The sequence below is a fragment of the Ambystoma mexicanum genome, chromosome 8 (genome assembly GCF_040938575.1).
Source record: "Ambystoma mexicanum isolate Mex_15411 chromosome 8, UKY_AmexF1_1, whole genome shotgun sequence".
NCBI classification, from domain to species: domain Eukaryota; kingdom Metazoa; phylum Chordata; class Amphibia; order Caudata; family Ambystomatidae; genus Ambystoma; species Ambystoma mexicanum.
The window spans coordinates 709,166,037-709,184,208 of NC_090929.1; the positions used below are offsets into that span (position 1 = coordinate 709,166,037).

At 47.6% G+C, this 18,172-nt stretch overlaps 1 long non-coding RNA gene across 1 annotated transcript in view; it reads left to right on the forward strand.

Moving 5' to 3' along the window:
• Positions 1 to 13,408: 13,408 nt before the first annotated feature.
• The window catches only part of LOC138472380 (uncharacterized), a 29,077-nt gene continuing 24,313 nt past the window's right edge, over positions 13,409 to 18,172 (forward strand). The window contains exon 1 of the long non-coding RNA XR_011268595.1: positions 13,409 to 14,257. This is a non-coding gene — a long non-coding RNA (uncharacterized lncRNA). The remainder of the gene's footprint in view (positions 14,258 to 18,172) is intronic.

Here is an 18,172-nt window from a genome sequence, read left to right on the forward strand (position 1 = left end):
TTGGTAACGGAGCTCTTTACCATTTTCTTTATTATCTTAATTTGTTTATTTTGATTTGCTTCCATTTCCCAAACTCTCCTCAATTTCTGTCAAATTATGAAATTTGGAAATGGAATGGTAATGTCAATTAACTTGAACATGACCAGAAGGTCGAAACACCTGTTGGCTACAGAGAAACAGTTCAGCAATTAATACATTTCAACTACAAATAATCTTGGACAAGAAAATCATTAATATCTTGTGTGTTAGAATCATTGAAAGGACAAGCGAGCAGCCGTGAAAGTGTATTTGTATTTATTATTAATCAATAGGTATTCAGTGGGTTAATCTCTACTTTCACAGGTGTGCAGCTAACCAACCCATTGACTATTGCAATCAGTAGCTTACCACCTACGCGCTTCTTCTATCCATACTTAGCCCACAATATTTTATCCCACTAAATATAGCGCCTTTACAACTCGTGCTCAGGGCCATTTAGACAAGGCCATGCTGGAAGGTGGTGACGTCTGCTGGTGATTCGCTAGCGCCTGTGGGTTCCTTAGCTTGTGCCAAGTTGACTGAATCATGTTGGCAAAGGACAGAGCCACTCCTCATTGAAGTGGGTTACCTGCTTTCCTTGCATTCCCTAATCTGGCACCACTGATTGACAGCTCCAATATAAACGTTTGCAAATAAGTGATTGTACTCATTCAATCACTCATTTACTGACTCGCATTTAGATAGAACGGGCTGCAAATTCCTATCTGAACTTCCTCAACCAGCTACTTCAGCCTTGAACAAATATGATCCTATTTTTTCCTTTCTTTGCTCCATTTTGTGAACCTCCAAAGGGAGTCGGTGGGAGGCATGTGGAAAGATTTCAGCCAAGAGTCACGGTTCATGGATACGTTGCTGTGACTGCGTTTGTTGGTAGACTGCCTTGACAAATAAACCACAGTTTCTAAGTTAGTGATCTAAGCGCTGGTGACATCAGACTGTGATGAGGCGATGAGAACTGTCTGGGCTTATAGGGATTCCATGAAGGGGTGAAAGAGGGAAAAAAAAGGAATACCACGTCAACTGGCACAGGAACTCAAAGATGGGCACAACTTCGGAAAGGGCAGTGGCTGGGACATGCCAGTCAATGGGGTCTAGTCTACTAGAGGAGATCTCCTGTTGAAGTTCTGAAGTCTTATTGCAGAAGAAAGAGATGAAATCATTAACTTTCCTCTGGGAGGGCAGAACTGGATTACGGATACAACTAGGGGCGAGTCCACGATCTCAAAAAGTGCTTGAGGATTATTATCACAGTTTAATCTGAGTTTGAAGATATTCCTTCTTAGCTCTTACAATGATCTTCTTATAGGCTTGTAAGGCAATTGTTCAGTTGTTAAGGAGTCCAAATTAGGCATTTTCTGCCAGATTTTCTCTTTTTATCGAAGTAGTCAAGAAGAACCACAGGGTGGATTTTTTTATTTATAAACTCAAACAAAGAGGGGCAGGGAGATTTCAGGCAGAGGTCAAAGCAGGCTGACAAGTATCAAAGTTATCCGAACAGGATTTCATATGTGAGAAGGGATTAAAACAGGCAGAGCATGTGCACCTGCTTTATATATTCCTAGAGCAGACACATTGGTTTTAGTTGCTATAAACAATGCTTTGTGCTTGCTTACATTTCTTTTCCCCTTCTGTTTATTCTACAGCATCGTCTGTTTGGTTAGGTGACACAGTTGTGTAGGGGGAGGAGTACCATTTCTTGTTTCGAAGGTTTCCTTTAAAAGTCACTCTGCTTGTTAGGTCTAGCTTGCTCATCTGCTGCAACAGCTCAATCACATTCTCCCAAACTGTACAAAATAAGGGGGAACTTAAGCCATCACCCCTCCTCCTCCTGCCGGCACAATGGCAAACCTCAGAATATTTAACCCTTTTGAAAAACACCATCCAGGGATGGTGATTAGCAACAACCTACTTCATTTTTAGGTTTGGCCTGAGAACCCCTCAGCTTACTTACAGTGATCTTGCAGCAGTGTGCAGATGTGACTGGTGTCAATCAACTGCTCAGGGATGCAAAAAGAGAGCATTATGTTAAAAGCTCTGTTACAGTGCAGGACAATTATTTTGTAGAAGTTGGCGCATCTGTAGCCCTCATTCCAGGGTTGGAATTAGCGCCATGACTACCACCAATAACGGGACCGTATCCGGTCCCATTTAATGGTGACTTACCGGTCCAGTCCGACCTTGGCGAGACCGGTAAATCCCCATTGAAAAAGCCATTCCCCATTCCCATTTGAGCCCCCAATGGGGGTCAATGGGAAGGGGGAAGGCGCTAATAACGGTACCGCAAATTGCAGTACCGTTATTAGCTCTGAAGTTCCTTAACGGGCCCCGTCCATAACGCCTGGTAAAACCAGGCGTTAAGGAAGGGACCCGCCAAGGGACCTCGGAATAGGGTGCAAAGGGTGCAAAGGGGTTACCGGCACCGATGTCCTTAACGGTGCCCGGTATCCCTTTGCGCCCACCTCGTAATGAGGTCCTGTGTATGTTGGGGAGAGAGTTCTCGAATGTTGCCTTTGCAATATTCTCTTGTTTCCATGCTGCTCGGTAGACTGATGCTGTTGCTACTTGTGGGCTACATTCCAGTGTGATCAAAGACAGCAGGGCACCCAATCCGGAACAATCGGTTGATGCGTGGAACCCTCTATTTATTGTAGTGGCACATGTTCACTCCCAGATGTGTGTTCTTTCAAGATGGTGTAGTTGCTTCCATGGAGTTTTTACACATCTGCCGGAGGTGGGAGGTGGTGGCTGTTGAGAACATTGCTCCTGTTAAAAGGGTTACATGTCTTTATACGGAAGTCTTTTATAAAGAATGAACATATCTAGAATATAACTAACATTTTTATAGATAATGCACTTTTTGGGGGGCGGGTCCCCCATTCCATTGTTTTCCACCCCTAAAAACCCACCCCAACCGTTTCCCAAAAATATTTAACCCTTTACCCCACCCCTAAATGCATTCTCTATAAAAACGTTCGTTATAAAATATTCGACATATGTCCATTCTTTATAAAATATTCGATATAAAGACTGCATACCGTTAACAGAGGTTGTGCTATTTCTGGTTAGTCCACTGTATTTTTTTCCAAATTAGAATAAATTGGTGCATGTAGAGAGCCCCATTTCTGAAAAATGTAAATTAAAGTGGCCATGCGTATTCGCACACCACTTCCCGGCCAATCAGCTCTCTTCCCCTGCCCGTTTGTAATCCATCCTGTATGGAAAAGACAGCATGATCTACAGTAAGAAACTAGCAGTATCTAACCCCAATATGGCTTCATGGGAGTGCAACTCAGATCTGGATGATTTATGGGACATGCCAGATGCATGCGACCACAGAAATGAAGGCACCCATGAAGCCGGAAGCCAATCAAGGAGCTTGGAATCTGGTAGTTGCAGCTTTTTGAAGTGGAAACAATAACACTCACTGGCAACGCCCACTGCTCTAGCATTGCAACTGTAGAGGGAAAGTACTTTTTGTGCCAAGATCGTACACTATACATTTACAAAGTCAGACATTTTGGCTTTGCAAATGTTTTTGTATTTCCCGAGGACACCACTGGGATCTAAATTCCTGACATAGTGTAATTAGCGGGGATGGTCCCAACTGATTTGATTGGTCAAAAAAGATGAGCATACTTTCCAGTGGGATGCATCATCATACGAGCTACTGCAGCTGGAATATCCATACAGTTACTGTCATGATATATGCACTTTATTCCAGAGGTAGGAGGGGTGATATGATATGGCATTTATAACGCGCCTGCAAAAGGCTCACACGTTCAAGTCCATATTGTACCACCAGGCAGGCTCGAAAGCACATACATACAGAGTTAGCATTGCACAGCCATCGTAGACAGTAAATTGTAGACCACCACAGTGTGCAAGTAATTTTACCACAATGCATGCTTCAGGAGCCGCTTAAGCTGTTTTGGAAGCCTCCTGGCTACCTGGGTTATGTGGTGGTCCGACTGGAGCTTTCAAAAGAGGTTGCTGGTGCCAACCAGAAAATCACCCTTCTAGCTTTAATCGGCCACAGAATTTGGGTTACAGAGGAACAGCAAGAAAGAAAGCTCCCTCTGTGAGGTCCAGCATCAACAGGTAACTATAGATCATGAGCCATTGAGAGTTTTAGCTATGCTTGGAAGGAGTTCTCGAGCTTGGTGTAAGCCATGCTTCAACCTTCATTCAAAGACATTGTGGCCTGGGTACTGAGATTCTGGTTTGGAGACTGTGCACTCCAGGGGAAGACTAGCGATCGGTTCTCTGTTCATGATGTGGATTGGCGCTACAACTGGACAGCATAGCGCATGTGTGCACAGTGGGATACATCTGAAGGAATGATAAACTTCAAGGGCAACGAGGCATGATGCCGCACGAAGTATGACGAAAAGGATATCACTTAGCATAGCTTAAGATAGATTCGATCTGTTCATATGTATTCTGGTCATGTTCAATGGAATGGGATTTAAACAGTGTGCATGACCCATGCCAAGGAGACCTTTTGTATATCCCCAGCACGGTTACATGCCTTATTAACAAATCCTTAAATAACAAATGAAAATATAACGAAAGATAAAGAACGACACGACTAATAAAATTGTTTTGTCTGTTTTGGGGGAGGAGGGAGCCCCCAAACTTCTGTTGGGGGGAGGGTGTTCCCCCTCAAACCTCTGTTTCCCTCCAGCTAAAACCCACCCCAACCGATTACCCACAAGATTGAACCCTTTGCTCCACCCCCACATATATTTTCGTTATTGTTTTCCTTATTTATTTTTCGTCACACAGTCCATTGTTATTTATTTTTCGGTATAAAAACTGTATACCCTCCAAGCACAGAGACACTGATCAGGGGCATTCTTTAGAATGTCCAAAGAGAGAAGGTCATTGTGAACTCATTGTTTGGAATGAACCTTTCCGCTAAGCTGTACCCCTTTCTATCATGAAGGCCTGCTGGAGTTCACAGTAATTAAGTTTACTTGGTTGGAGTGTTCTTCCTAAAGAACAGACTAATTATAAGAGCTCCTTTCCCCGTTATGTCAGCTTAGGGTCTTCATTGACTGCACCAAATCAAAGGATACTATCCTCAAGGGCAGTTAGGTTCAAGGAAACCTCTTTATGCTATTGTTATACCCAGTGCCCAGCTTGTTTAGTGAGCCACTGGCGCCTCTCTGTCTCAAACAAAATGCTCAAACCATGACATCATCCATCCCATGAATGAAGTAAACACATAAGCACTGTGCCTCGTTGAAACAATGTTGGATGCTATGCTCACCAAATATTGCCAGGACATGGCGGGTGCGCACTATATCAGAAATGTGGAAGTACACATTCTGTATGGCCAATGCTATCTTCAGATCAATGCACAGAGAAGGGCACCAGATGTGGGCTGGTAAAGGGGCAGTCCATCACCAATCCACTGGAGCTCTGCAAGCTGGTGAACATAAGGTGGCATGGCAGAGGTTATACCATGCAGCAGCTCATTCCATATGCTCCTGAACTGGATGGACCCCAGCCGGCCCATAAGACTGGGGGTCTCCAAACAGCCCTTTAAGATGAGCAGCAGCACCCTCGAGATAGATGGGGATGCAGATTCTTACTCTTGCACCAAATAATAACGACAACTCAATAGTTTGGCAAACGGAGTCCGTTTAATGACAAGTACAAAAAACGTTCAATGAACATCGGCAACCGCTTGATCTTCCTTCTCGCTTAAACTCCAATTAATGTCAGAAAAAGCACAATACCTATACCAAAAACTCATCATCATTGACGTGTAATCTTAAAAACCTAACATGCAACTTGATTGGTTATAGGAAGGTAACTTTAGCAGAGGTACTATATCTGTATATGGTAACAGGGAGAGGGGATTGGATAATAAACGTCAGGTGGGGCAACTAAGCCCTTCCTTCAAACTGGCCACTGTAAACATCACTAAAAGTACGATGTCCCATTGGCTCTACTCTCTATAGGACCCTAGATTACACGGTCCACTATGATTGGGTTGGCATCAATCCCACTCATACTTTTCTACTTGTGCTTAACAGCATGCAGAATAATCAGTCAGGTGCAGGGAGTAAGTCTGCACCCCAGCTTCCCTCCAATTATTTTACAATCATCCATCACCTCAGTGGTCATGTGTCAATTACTGCTTTGTAGTTTGGCCTTGAGTCTGCTTCTTGGTGTGAGAATGTTAACGAGTATGGGTATGGCAGGGCTTCATGCGTAGGCGTGAAAGTCTCATCCCTTCCTACCTGTCTTGTCATGTGATTCAGACACCGTGAAATCAGCCTCTTCTTCAGGCATTTAATTCTGCCAGTCTTCTACCATCTGCGGCTTATCTCCGACTTTGCTGAACAGGATACTCTGTTCTTTTTTTCTTAATTGTATCCATTACTAGCATATTCCAGCCTGATACGACCTTGGCTTCTTGGCATGGTTACCTTCAGCTGGGATTCTCTCTGTCTTAATTCTTGATTTGTTTGCTGCAACACTCACCTCTTGAGAACTTTAGTAACCTCTGTTCAATTCTGCTCATGTGCGTAGTGGATTTTCATTCATCTACAAAGTGCTTTTGAGGTAGATATATGTATAGTTGGCTCTTGCCGCTATCTAGTTTACTACTAAGCATAAGCAAGCTTTATGATTTCTTTACTTCTTGCGGTTTCTTGCATCTGTACACGTTTAAACTAACTTAATATCTTCATCGTGCATATGGCATAGGTTTATGCATCTTGACATCAATTTCTTCATCTTATTCTCAGGATGGCACTCATCCATGGTATCTCGTCTCTTTATCAGTATTCTCAGGTCATTATATATTTTACTTGTGCGTCAGTCTGATGTCTCATGACATCACCATTCGTCTTCCTTTAGTATTTTCTTGGCTTCTTCAGGAATTTCATTCTGACAACTGTCCTTATTTCTTCTCTGTAGATATGGTCTTCTAAATGGGTACTTTACTGCCAGGTTTGCTTAGGTGTCAGTACTTCAATAGGTGGTGTTACTCTGATAGGGACTGGGCAGAGCCCAACTGTGGCTCGCTGCTGGTTTATCTGTTCTCCATACGTCACATATTTTGGTGTAAACGTTCCTGGCACTTCGAAAGGGTTGGCTGGAGTGCGGATGATACCTGGCACTTCCTCTTCACTCCCTGGCTACCCAAGCCCTGCAGGGCATGCTATGCAGATACATTGCCACAACTCACCCAGCACTTTGCCCCTGGATTCAAAGTGAACTATTCCTAGTGCCATAAACCGAATACCTATTGACCCACATAGGTAGACACTGCTCGTTCAACAGAAGACATACTGTACATAGGCCTTCGGGTTTGGGGGGTATTATAGGCAATCATCATAAATATCTGTGTCACGGTTCAGGAAGATTCCCCAATGTCAACATGAAATTGTTGCCCATGAATGTGTTTCATGAAATCTGAGTTAATATCGCTGATACCGTTATTGCACACATTCAAGTGAAGATTTTTTATTTTATTAAGCTTGGGAAATCACGTACATTTTCTAAAAAGGTTTCCCTAGAGACAAATTAAAGTATGGATTCCCAGTCTATGTGTTGGTGGCACTTGTATGTAGTACAGGTAAGAGTAACCCTAGAGTGGGTAGAGATGAGGCCTGTTAGATTTGAAGGAACAATTAATGCCCAGCTTTTCAATTCTGCAAGCCCCTAGGCAGGCTATCTAAGGACACACATCCAGGACACCATCCAAGTCATCCTTAATTCGTGTAACGCGCCTCAAACAAGTGTAATGTGTAAATTAGGGGTATGCCCTCCACTCCCTGCCTCTTATATATGTTCCCACTTTTACCCCTCCACCCCAGTATAAATCCTTCAATCCAAGAATCATTTTATATAAAGGCGCCTTTCCCTAGAACTGCCTCATTTAAAAAAAAAAATCCTGTTCTTCAATAAATACAATAACAAATGTGTGTGCAACTGGTAAGAAGGAACCATTCACTGCTGAAGAAGTAGCCACTGGACGTAGCAGAACAGATTCATAAAAGCAGGAAGTAGATATCTAATGTTCTTGAATGCTTGTGATTCACACTTACATCTCTAGGGCTGTTTACGGACCCCAAGAAAGTGTGGGTGGTTTTTGATTGACGACCTCCAGTTTGTGCTAAATAATCCCAATGCTTTTTAGGGCTTTCAAATGTTTAAGATGCGAAGATGCAAAGGAGATAAGTGTCGGATCTGGATGTTAAAATCTCCACAGGTGTCCTAGGTAGCCCCACAGATCCCCCCTAGACGGTCCTGCCTACTACCCATGTGATCAGTGTGGTACTCTAGACTTGTAGGGGAAAGGGGAATAAAATAAACCTGTAAATGGTTACAGGACGAAGCAGAAGATGGGTCCTTCCTCTCAAAGGGGAAAAGGTGAAAGACAGTTGAGAATTTGATTAGGATGCCAAGTTTAGAAAATTCGTAACCTAGCGCTCTTGTGAAACGTGAGCATATCCACCATGTTGGGTTGGGAAAACAGCTTTCCTGGAAATCTAGTTACGGAATTCTTAAGAGATTCTCAAACACAATATAACCAAGACTCACCCCCCACCCTGGATGAAACAGTTAATAAACTAGAAGCATTGCCTTCACTACAGCACCCATATTTACTGAACAATCCTGGCTGTTCTTGGCCAGCGCCAACCCAGAGCGTTGCCTCTTGTTCCCATCCCAGCCACTCCAACACATTTAGTGGAAGAATCAGCACCAACGTACCTGGTAATAAGTCATTCTGTCACTGTGGGCGACGTGTTTTCAAATACACTCACATGCGTATGGCATGAAACGCCCTACTGGAACTGGTGCATTGGTATGTAGCGCTGCCATAGAATCCATCGCTTCATGTATGTGTGGTGCGCAGTGGGGCTATGATATGATATGACATTTATAACGTGCCTATACACAAGTGTTTCAAGGCACGACGAGGCAAGGGAGGGGAACAAAGAGAGGACATGACAACGATCTTACTAGACCTAATGACATTGAGATCGCACAAGTGCAGGGGATAAGCCTGATATTACAGAAAGGAAGAATGACGCACAGGCAAGGTCACTCCAAGTGCAACAGTGTTTTCTTTGGATGCAGCAGGGTATTTCCTAGGCAGGTGACTAGTTTTCCTCAGGTTGGAAAATGGGCTGACACTCCCTTTTCTTCTCCTGCTGTCCCATCTCTCCCTTCTTCAGCTTCTTTGCTTCCCCCTTCTGCCTCCTCCTTGGCTACCTTGCCCTCTCCTCCTTCCTCTCCTGCCCCCCTCTGGCTCCTTCTACACCTCCTGAGGGCATACCTCGGATTTGTACGCCTCCCTCTCCATATTGCCACTTCCAGCTCTCGCTCAGCCGTCAAACACTCCTCTGACATCTGTCGCCTCCTTGAAGAACTTGGCCTCAATGTTATCGGTCTCACTGAGATATGGCTCACAGCCGCTCTGTCACAAACTTTGACACTCTCCTCCCAGATGGCTACAAGATCCTCTCTGCACCCAGATCCACCCGGTCTGCAGTGGGAGAAGCTCTGATCTTCCCTGAGTGGATTCCTGCCTCTGTCATCCCTATGCAGACCTACTCCTCTTTCGAATGTCTTGTCTGCAGGCTTTCTTTCTTTCTCCCAGCCACTCTCTTCCCATGGCCACTATCTATCAGCCACCTAGTCAGATCACATCCTTCCTCTCTGAGTGGACAGACTTCTCCTCCTCCCTCCTGGCCTCAACCACTCAACTCCTACTTCTTGGAGACCTCAATGTCCATCTGGATAGTCCCTGCTCCTCCTCTGGACTCTTTCATGACCTCTGCAACTCTCTCTCTCTCTTTCTCCCCTCTGTCCCGACTCACTCTGCAGGGCACAGGCTTGATGTTTGGATTTCCTTTGACCTCCCTCTCTCCATCCCCATGACCACTCTCCTGGAGAGATCACTTCCGCCTTTCCTCCCATCTCTCCCTCTCTACCCCTCAGGCCAAGCTAACTCCAATACTGCCACCTACCTTCTGGGTCATCTGACCCATAAAGCGTGTCTCTGTGGAGGCTTTCACCACCACTTTCTCCCCCCCCTCCTCGTGATGACTCTCCCCCTGAAACTGCCCTATCTATGCTCTACTCTTCTATCTCTGATACTCTGGATGTTCTTGCCCCTGTCATGAGGATCCACCTAAAGACAAAATCCAAAGTCCAAAGCCAAGTGCAACTCTTGGTACGACTCTGACCTAGCCACCCTTAAACACAAGTGTAGGGTTGATGAGAGGAAATGGTGGGCTTCCTGTGCATCCTCTGACAAACTGGCCTGTCGCCTGCTCCAAAGGCAATACCGGCTCCTTATCCAAACTAAGAAGAGAGCCCACATCCAAGCCCGCGTCTCTGTGGCATCTATCAACTCAGCCAAACTTTTTAAAATCTGCAAGGAGCTGGCTTACCCTGCTGCAGTCTCTACCTCTCCTGTTGCCTCCCAGCCCCTCTGCAATGCCCTTGCCTCTCACTCTCTCTAAAACCCAGGACATCCTATCCACCCTCTCATTGTCTCCACCTCCTCTCCCTGCAAACTTTGACCCTCCTGCAGCCACCCCCTCCCCCCTCCCTCCTTCTCTTCCTTTTCTCTGTTCTCCCCTGATGAGGTCTCTAGACAGGTCCGATCTATGAAAGTCTCATCAGAACAGGTTCTTCCCTGTTCAACTAAAACCATAAAGGACCACATTGACACTCTTGCTCCTGCTCTGGGTGATTTCTGCAACCATTCCGTCGCCTCCGGAGCCTTCCCTTTCCCTCTGAAGCACTCCCTTCTGCACTCTCTTCTGTAGAAACCCACAGCCGATCCCTTATGCCCGGCTATCGCCCAATCTCCATCACTCCTTTCCTGGGCAAACTCCTGGAAAAACTGGCCATCTCCCAGCTTAATCTTCACACTGACTCTGTTGGCTGTCTCATGACCATCAGTCTGGCTTCAGAGCTGCCAAAAGCACGGAAACTGCTCTCCTAAACATCCGTGAAGACCTGCTCTCCAACCTTGATTCCAAGAATCCTTCTGTCCTCATCCTACTTGATCTCTCTTCTGCCTTTGAAACGGTTAACCATGCCATCCTGCTCAACAATATCCGTGATAACCTGGGTATCACCGGTCAGGCCGTGGCCTGGCTGACCTCTTTCCTCTCTGATCAACACTCTTGGGTCCAACTGGGGTTGTTCCTTTCCTCTATCTCACTTTCTACCTGTAGTGTTCCCCAGGGGTCTAACCTCTCTCCCTGGCTTTTCAACCAATAACTTACCCTCCTTGCACAATGCATTGCCGCTCTCTGCTATAACTTTCAGTGGTATGTCGATGACCCTCAGCTTGTTTTCAGGCTTCCCTCTGCCATCTCTTCTCCTTCTCTCATCTCCGACTGTCTGTCTGCTATCCAGGAGTGGTGTGCCGCCAATGATCTCTGCCTTAAGGCCAGTAAAACAGAGATTCTCCTCATCGGCACACCTGCACCCTCCTTTCCTGTCACTCTCTGGCTGGCCTCCCTTGGCCCTCTTCCTGCTCCCACCTGTATCGCTGAGAACTTTGGTGTCATCTTCGATTCCACACTCTCTTTTTCTCCTCACATCTCCAACGTCTCTAAGAAGTCAAATTACCAATACACCTCCTCAGAGGTATTCTTCCTTTCCTCTCCTTCCACCAGAAGCTTACTGTCCCTACAGCTCTGGTTCTCTCCGGGCTGGACTATTGCAACAGCCTCTTTATAAATCTTCCAGCTTCTACACTCCGCCCTCTGCTGCTCATCCAGAACAGGACTACAAGACTTGTCCTTGGCCTCAAGCCCTGGGATTGTATCTCTCCAGCCCTGAAATCTCTTCATTGGCTCCCAGTGGCTGCAAGGATCAAATTCAAGACCCTCTGCATTGTCCAAAATGCTTTCTGGGGCCTGGGTCCAAAATACCTTCAACTCTCCCTGCGTAAATACCTTCCCACTCGAGCTCTTCGCTCCACCACCTCCAACTCCCTCAGGGTCAGTCGCTTCTCCAAGCAACGAGTTGATGGTAATTTTCGTTCCTCGGCAGGGTCCTTCCTCTGGAACAGCCTCCCTGCCACTCTGAAACTTGAGGAGAACCATCCCTGGTTCTGGAAGCACCTCAAAACCTTCCTCTTTGCTTCTGCATTCGAACTCCCTCTGCCCTGTTGATCGGTTCTGCTTCGGCAAAGTGCACCTGGTTACCCTCTGATTTCTGGCCAAGGTCCATGCCCACCCAGCCACTCACCCATACTGACCCTGACAACCTTTTCACTTGGGTCTGTATCTGTTACCCTACAGTCCCCCTACGTGCACTTACCAGAAAACCCTGTCTGCGCTCAAAAACCTGCACTTGCCACCCTGTTGGCTGCACTCATTTTTTTTGTGTTGTTTTTATCCCGTGCTCAGCATTTTCCACTTCTCCCCTCTCCCTTGCACTCTCTCCCCTCCCTCTCCCCTGCTCTCCCCTCTCACAATGTCACTGGGACTAGTAAGATCGTTGTTTTGTCCTCCCTTGTTCCCCTCCTATGCCTCGTCATATAAAATATCATATCATAAATACCTCCCTTACCGTTCCTAAGTGACCACATAAACACAAGAGTATGAATGCAGGTGAACTCCCATTGGGATCAAAGAGGGGGGAAGGGCTCTGACTGCAAGTGCATGTCTGTCATTTTACCCATTGTTATACTCAAAAGTTTTCAGCCGCATTTTTAAGCCAGCATTCTCTTTGGTGATACTCTCTAGTCTCTCAAAATAGAGGTGTGACTGCCGTGGTGAAGGGCATGCTTTGTGAGTCCTGTGGGGGTGGGTGTGTGGCACAGCGGCAGTGGTAACGCGTTCAGGATATGCCCAGTGTGCAGTACTTCCAGGGCATATAGCTGCGGCCCATGCCTGGTGAGCTGATTGGGCAGTGGGTGCAGGGTATGTCCTGTGCGTAGTACCCACAGAAGATGATTTCATGCGTGAGGCCATTTGTGGTGCTGTGAATGAGGAAACCATGCCGGGGAGCGGGGCGGGGGGGAAGGGGCGGTTTGGGAGCGGTGTCTTCTAGGCCACCGCAAAGCTTTGACTGGGTCCGGAAATATTTTCATACTTTGCTATCAAACACAATTTATTGACACAATATGAAGTATAACAATGATGGAAAATAGACAAAGGGCGACTTTCAGAGCTGCGCACTGCTGCTTTCCACATATATCAGTTCGACAAGCGGCTCAGGATGAAATGAGCCAGCTCAATTTATCTTTCTGACCAACTGGGGCCCTTTCCATGGGGTGCAGAGGGCCTTGTTTCCATGGATACGCAGGTACAGTGCTGGCGGTGTCACTTGGGCTGCATTCGTGGTCTGCATGTAATGAGCCTTTGACTGTCGCTTTATTAAATGGCTTCACTGCTCTGCTGAATGAGATCCCGTGTAAGCCGTGGACATTATTTGCATAACGTTGCCTTCGGAAATGAGAGGCTATCAACAAACTTGCCCTCTTCTTTTCTCCCCTTCGAGTTCCGTGTCAGGCCTTTCAGCAGGCTTGCGTGGCACGTGAAAGTACCTCATTCCGTTTCTTCTCACCTGGTCACGGTGTCTCTCTTTTTTTTTTTAACGACCTCATATTGCCGCCTCCACTGTTGTGCTTGGGTGTTTTTCATTTTCGCAGGGGCATAGCTGAACATATCTGTATGCCTCGCTGACAAAAGAAAGGGGGTGCCTGCCTGGCCTGTTAATCGCTGCAATCATACGCACATTTAATACGAATGAAGGTGACGAACGGGTGAGCAAAGAGAATGGAGGAGGCACCCCGATAACCGGGGCAGGGGCCTTCCTCCTTCCGCTCTCTCGCCCCTCCCCCCACAGGGGCAGGGGAGAGGGCGGCAAGGTGAGCAGAGGAGAGGGCGCCAAAAGCCCACAAAAGCCCGCGAAGGGCAACAAAGGAAGAAGGAGGAGCTGGGGCTACATAAGCGGCGGGCGCCCGGCACAGGAACACTTGCAGCTCGTCCAGCAGCCGGGCGCCCGCCAAAATCGGAGGATTTCGTTTTCGTTTCCAGTGGAGGACTTCGTTGTTGCTGTTTGGGAGGCTGTGATCCCGCGATGCTGTGGCTGCAGGAGTGCTATTTTCGACACAGAGGGACGAGGAGTGGCGATGTTGGGGCGATGGCCAGTGAGGTGTTCCAGCGGGGAGATTTCCAGCGAAGGAGTGGATGGTGTTTCGGCGGGGAGTGTGCTTCGGGTAAGGAGCGGGGTGGAGATAGCGCCATATGCGCGCCGTTGTCGCTTCGGAGGTAGCTGGGTGCGCTTCCGGATTAATAGGAGAATGGGGTTTAAGTTTTAGCGCTTTTAATGCGGCGGCGGGCGCATATGGGGTTAACTCCGTGACGGGCGGTCTCCTCGGTTCATAACCCCTGTGCTAATGAGTTTGGCAATGGGAACTTCCACTCGGGAAGAAACGCGGTTTAGCTCGTGATGAGTGCAAGTGGAAAGTCCCCGTTACCTGTGTGCCGCTATGGAAACTCTGTGTTCTTGGGAGGGAGCATATATACCAAGGCACTTTAGTCTTAAGGGCAGTCCCTTGGTTGCATGCAGAGTCCTTCCTTGGATTGAGAGATTGCGGCCTGCTCCATTGTTGTCGGCAGGGGGATTCACGGGCTGGCAGGCCATTTATACATTGAAATCTTCAGCAGTTTGCATGGGTCGATGTATAGGAATAGGGTTCTAAGTCGGATTTCAATTTGGCATTAAACAGGATTTTTATATTGAAATATGAACTTGTGAGTCATGCCGCCCACATGTGTTTGCGAGGTGGGCTGGGCATCTTGCCTGCATGCTGACTGTGCATGGCGAGGGATTAGGTGGTTACTTGTTCTGTAGCTCTTTGTGCCTTGCTGTTTCACCATGTTGTGGAGCTTGTGCACGTCTTGAGCTGTTTAGAGGTCAGGTGGTTCTCCTCCATCTAGTGGTGTCTAGGTAGGTGTGGGGCCAGTAGTGGAATGGGTACATGCACCTATGTATGAGAATTGGAAAGCACAAGGCTACCAGGGAAGCAAGAGAGCGCTGTACACAGAGGAAACGCACTCTCGGTTACAGGCAGGAGGAGCAGAGGAGACTTGCAGGGAACATTCAACGATTGGCGAGATGTGGCGGCGAGCCCGATTAATTTTTGTGCTGCAACACAAGCAAACCTAAACGTTAAATCAGCCTCGGTGGCACAGTCAGTAAGTGTTGTTCCTTGTACCTGATAGGTTGGGGGCTCGCGCCACTGCTCCAACTTCAAAATTCTGAAAGCGTTTCGAGAAAAAATTACAATTTTTTACCGGGAGGCTAGCTCAGCGGCAGCGTGCTCGACTTGGAAACAAGAAAACACGGAGCAACACAGGTTCGGTCCCTGGGTCGCCCTTAGAAACATCTGGGTATTAAGCGCATTATAAATAACCTATCATAATACTAGTTGTCACCAGTTTCATGTATTATGTTTGGAATTGTGTCCTGATAAAAAGGAAAGGGGTGTCCATTTTACACTCGGGCTTGGTTTTGGGTCACGACATCTCCGCGCTGGGTCTACGTCACTCCGGGGGTATGTCCCTCCGGGGTACGCGCTCGTATTAAACGACAATAAGGGAGCTGGTCGGCGGTCGATCTTATGGGAATTGCTGCAGGGGTTAAGGTTTTAGGTGCTTTTGATGCAGGGTGTCCAGTCCAACAGCTCAGTCGGGCTAAGCTGCGTTAGGGCATTCGTTGTGGAACTAAGTAGGAGTATACAACTAAGGAAGAATTGTGGGAGTAGTGGTCCGATTCGCACATTAATAAGCGCTGCAGCAGAACTTGCGGAGTAAAGTACATATGGCACCTTAGGGGCCAGACGTGGGTACCGGTCTAATGCCCACCCAGGTGGCACATTTTGGGGAAAGTTGAAGTTGGGAGCTGAGGTTGTCCGCAACATGCAGATCAGGCAGGTGGTTTCTGTTAGCACAGCACTGGGTGGGTCGGCACACACGAGTGGTCCCGGTGGCCTAATGGATAAGAAACTGTTCGCCTAATCCGGCGGTGGTTCGGGGCAATCTGGTTTTTAAGGCGGCATTCTTACTTTATAAGGAGGAGGATAGCTCAAGGGGTAACGTGCTCACCTTGGGAGCAGGACGGTACAAAGCACTCCAGGTTCGTCCGCGCATAGAGGCCTCTGGGTATTGAGCATGGTATGAGTAACCTAACATAGTTCATACACAATTATTAAGAGGCTCTAGAAAGGCGGGCATGACTTCTTCCATTACGGTTGTGCGGGCAGTAGTAGTTGAGGTCAACTGGTTTAGTATTGCAGGCACGGGAGGGCGTCAAGAGAGTGACAAGGCGTAGAAGCTACTATGGTGTGTTACTTCACTGTGCGAGTTTTGACCAGTTACTGTACGGTAGTCGTTAAATTGCACAACTTACGACACATGTTACTGTCAAACGCCTCCTTGGGAACTATTTAAACTGTCGGTACGAAAAGGAAAGATCTGACGCATGCAACGGCGGGACAAGCAGATACGACTCTCCCCAAGGGATGGGGGAGGCCTCTGGGCAGGGACTACAAAAGGGCACTATAAACAGTATTGAATGACGCCTTACATTATGTGTGGGAGCGCCACGAGGCAGGTAGCACCCAGTGGCGCTACAAGGATTATGGCATGCCGCTTTCCAACGTTAGGGGGTGCATCAAGAGGCAGGGGGGACAAAATATGGTTATTAAGCACTATGGCTGGACTCTGGTGTCGGGTGTCAGAGCGCCGCGAGGCAAGATGGTAGGACTGAGTTGCAGGATGGTGCGACATGGGCACAAATGTGGACTAAGAAGTATAGCAGGGACGTAATAGCAAAGTGCGGGGGAATTTATGATAGGGCAGTTGTAACGCACCGGTAGGCTAGTGTTTTAAGGCGCGATTTTGTGGCAATACGGTGCCTTTACAAGTGAGGTCCAGGTACGGGCACAGCTTTAAAGAACTGCTGCAATACGTGCGGGCTGAAATGAAATGGGGCCAGTGGCCATGTTTAGGAGTTTGCGTCTAATGTTTTGAGCCCATTTGGGTGCATTATGGGAATGGTAGTTGGGCACAGGATTGGTATCAGATTGGCTTTTATTCGGTAAAGTAAGGTATGCCAGACGCAGTCATGCCCCTGGCCGGGGCTTAGTGCCTGGTATATCTGCTAGACTAAGTCCCGGAATGCGTTTAGGCATTTGCCATGCGCATTTCTAAGTAAGGCGGATTCCATGCAGCTGCTACGCATTGGTCAAGGTGCTCTCTATTGTTTGGAAATGGAAAAATGGCGGCTTTACAGTGAAGACATTTTCTGTCATTACACAGGCATGGGATTGGTTTTTCAAAAAACAAAAGTAATCAGTTGGTTTCCAGTAATGTCCTCACGAATAATGGGGAAGACTTGCTACGAATAGGGATTTTCGGACCATTGAGGCTAGTAGGTGCAAACATGGTGTAAGTGCATGGCCACGGGATATGGTTTCCCGTGGTATTACTGTACATTGATGGTAACAGGTGTATGCACAAGGCCATGGATATGGGGGTATTCACTAGCCATCGATGGTAGCAGGTGCAAGAAGGGTGCATGGCCAGGGGATGGTGCCTGGCGTACCCCTTAGGCGTATACACAGCCCACAACTGTTGGGTTTGAGAGATGGGTGCGGGGATATCTCCTGGGTTGATCGCCTTGGCTTTACGTCAGGGGGGCATATGGCCAGGCGATTGGGGGGACAGCCCCGGGTACGGTTGTGTGGGGGGGGGCACTGCTGCGCGTAGTGAGTCACTGGTCCCTCCCCCGGGATAGCACGATAAGGGCACGGAGGTAGATGGATACCTTTGTAGGCGGTCATACTTGAGCAGAAATTGGTGTCTCGGTATAGGGTATAGGTTAGTTGACCAGGGGGTAAAGGCTGCTGGGGCGCTCAGGTCAGTTGCGGGGCCACCGAGGTGGACGCACAAGAGGGCATACCCTGCAAGGCGGGAGGTCCAGGTTGGGAACATGGTGGGGTACCTTACCACGGCATGACCTAGTAGTTGCAAGGGCACCAAAGCGTGGGAGATGGCTCAGGCTATCCATTGGGCTGCTGAGGTGGCCACGATGGAGACACATCGCAATTTATTGGGGATTGTGTGCA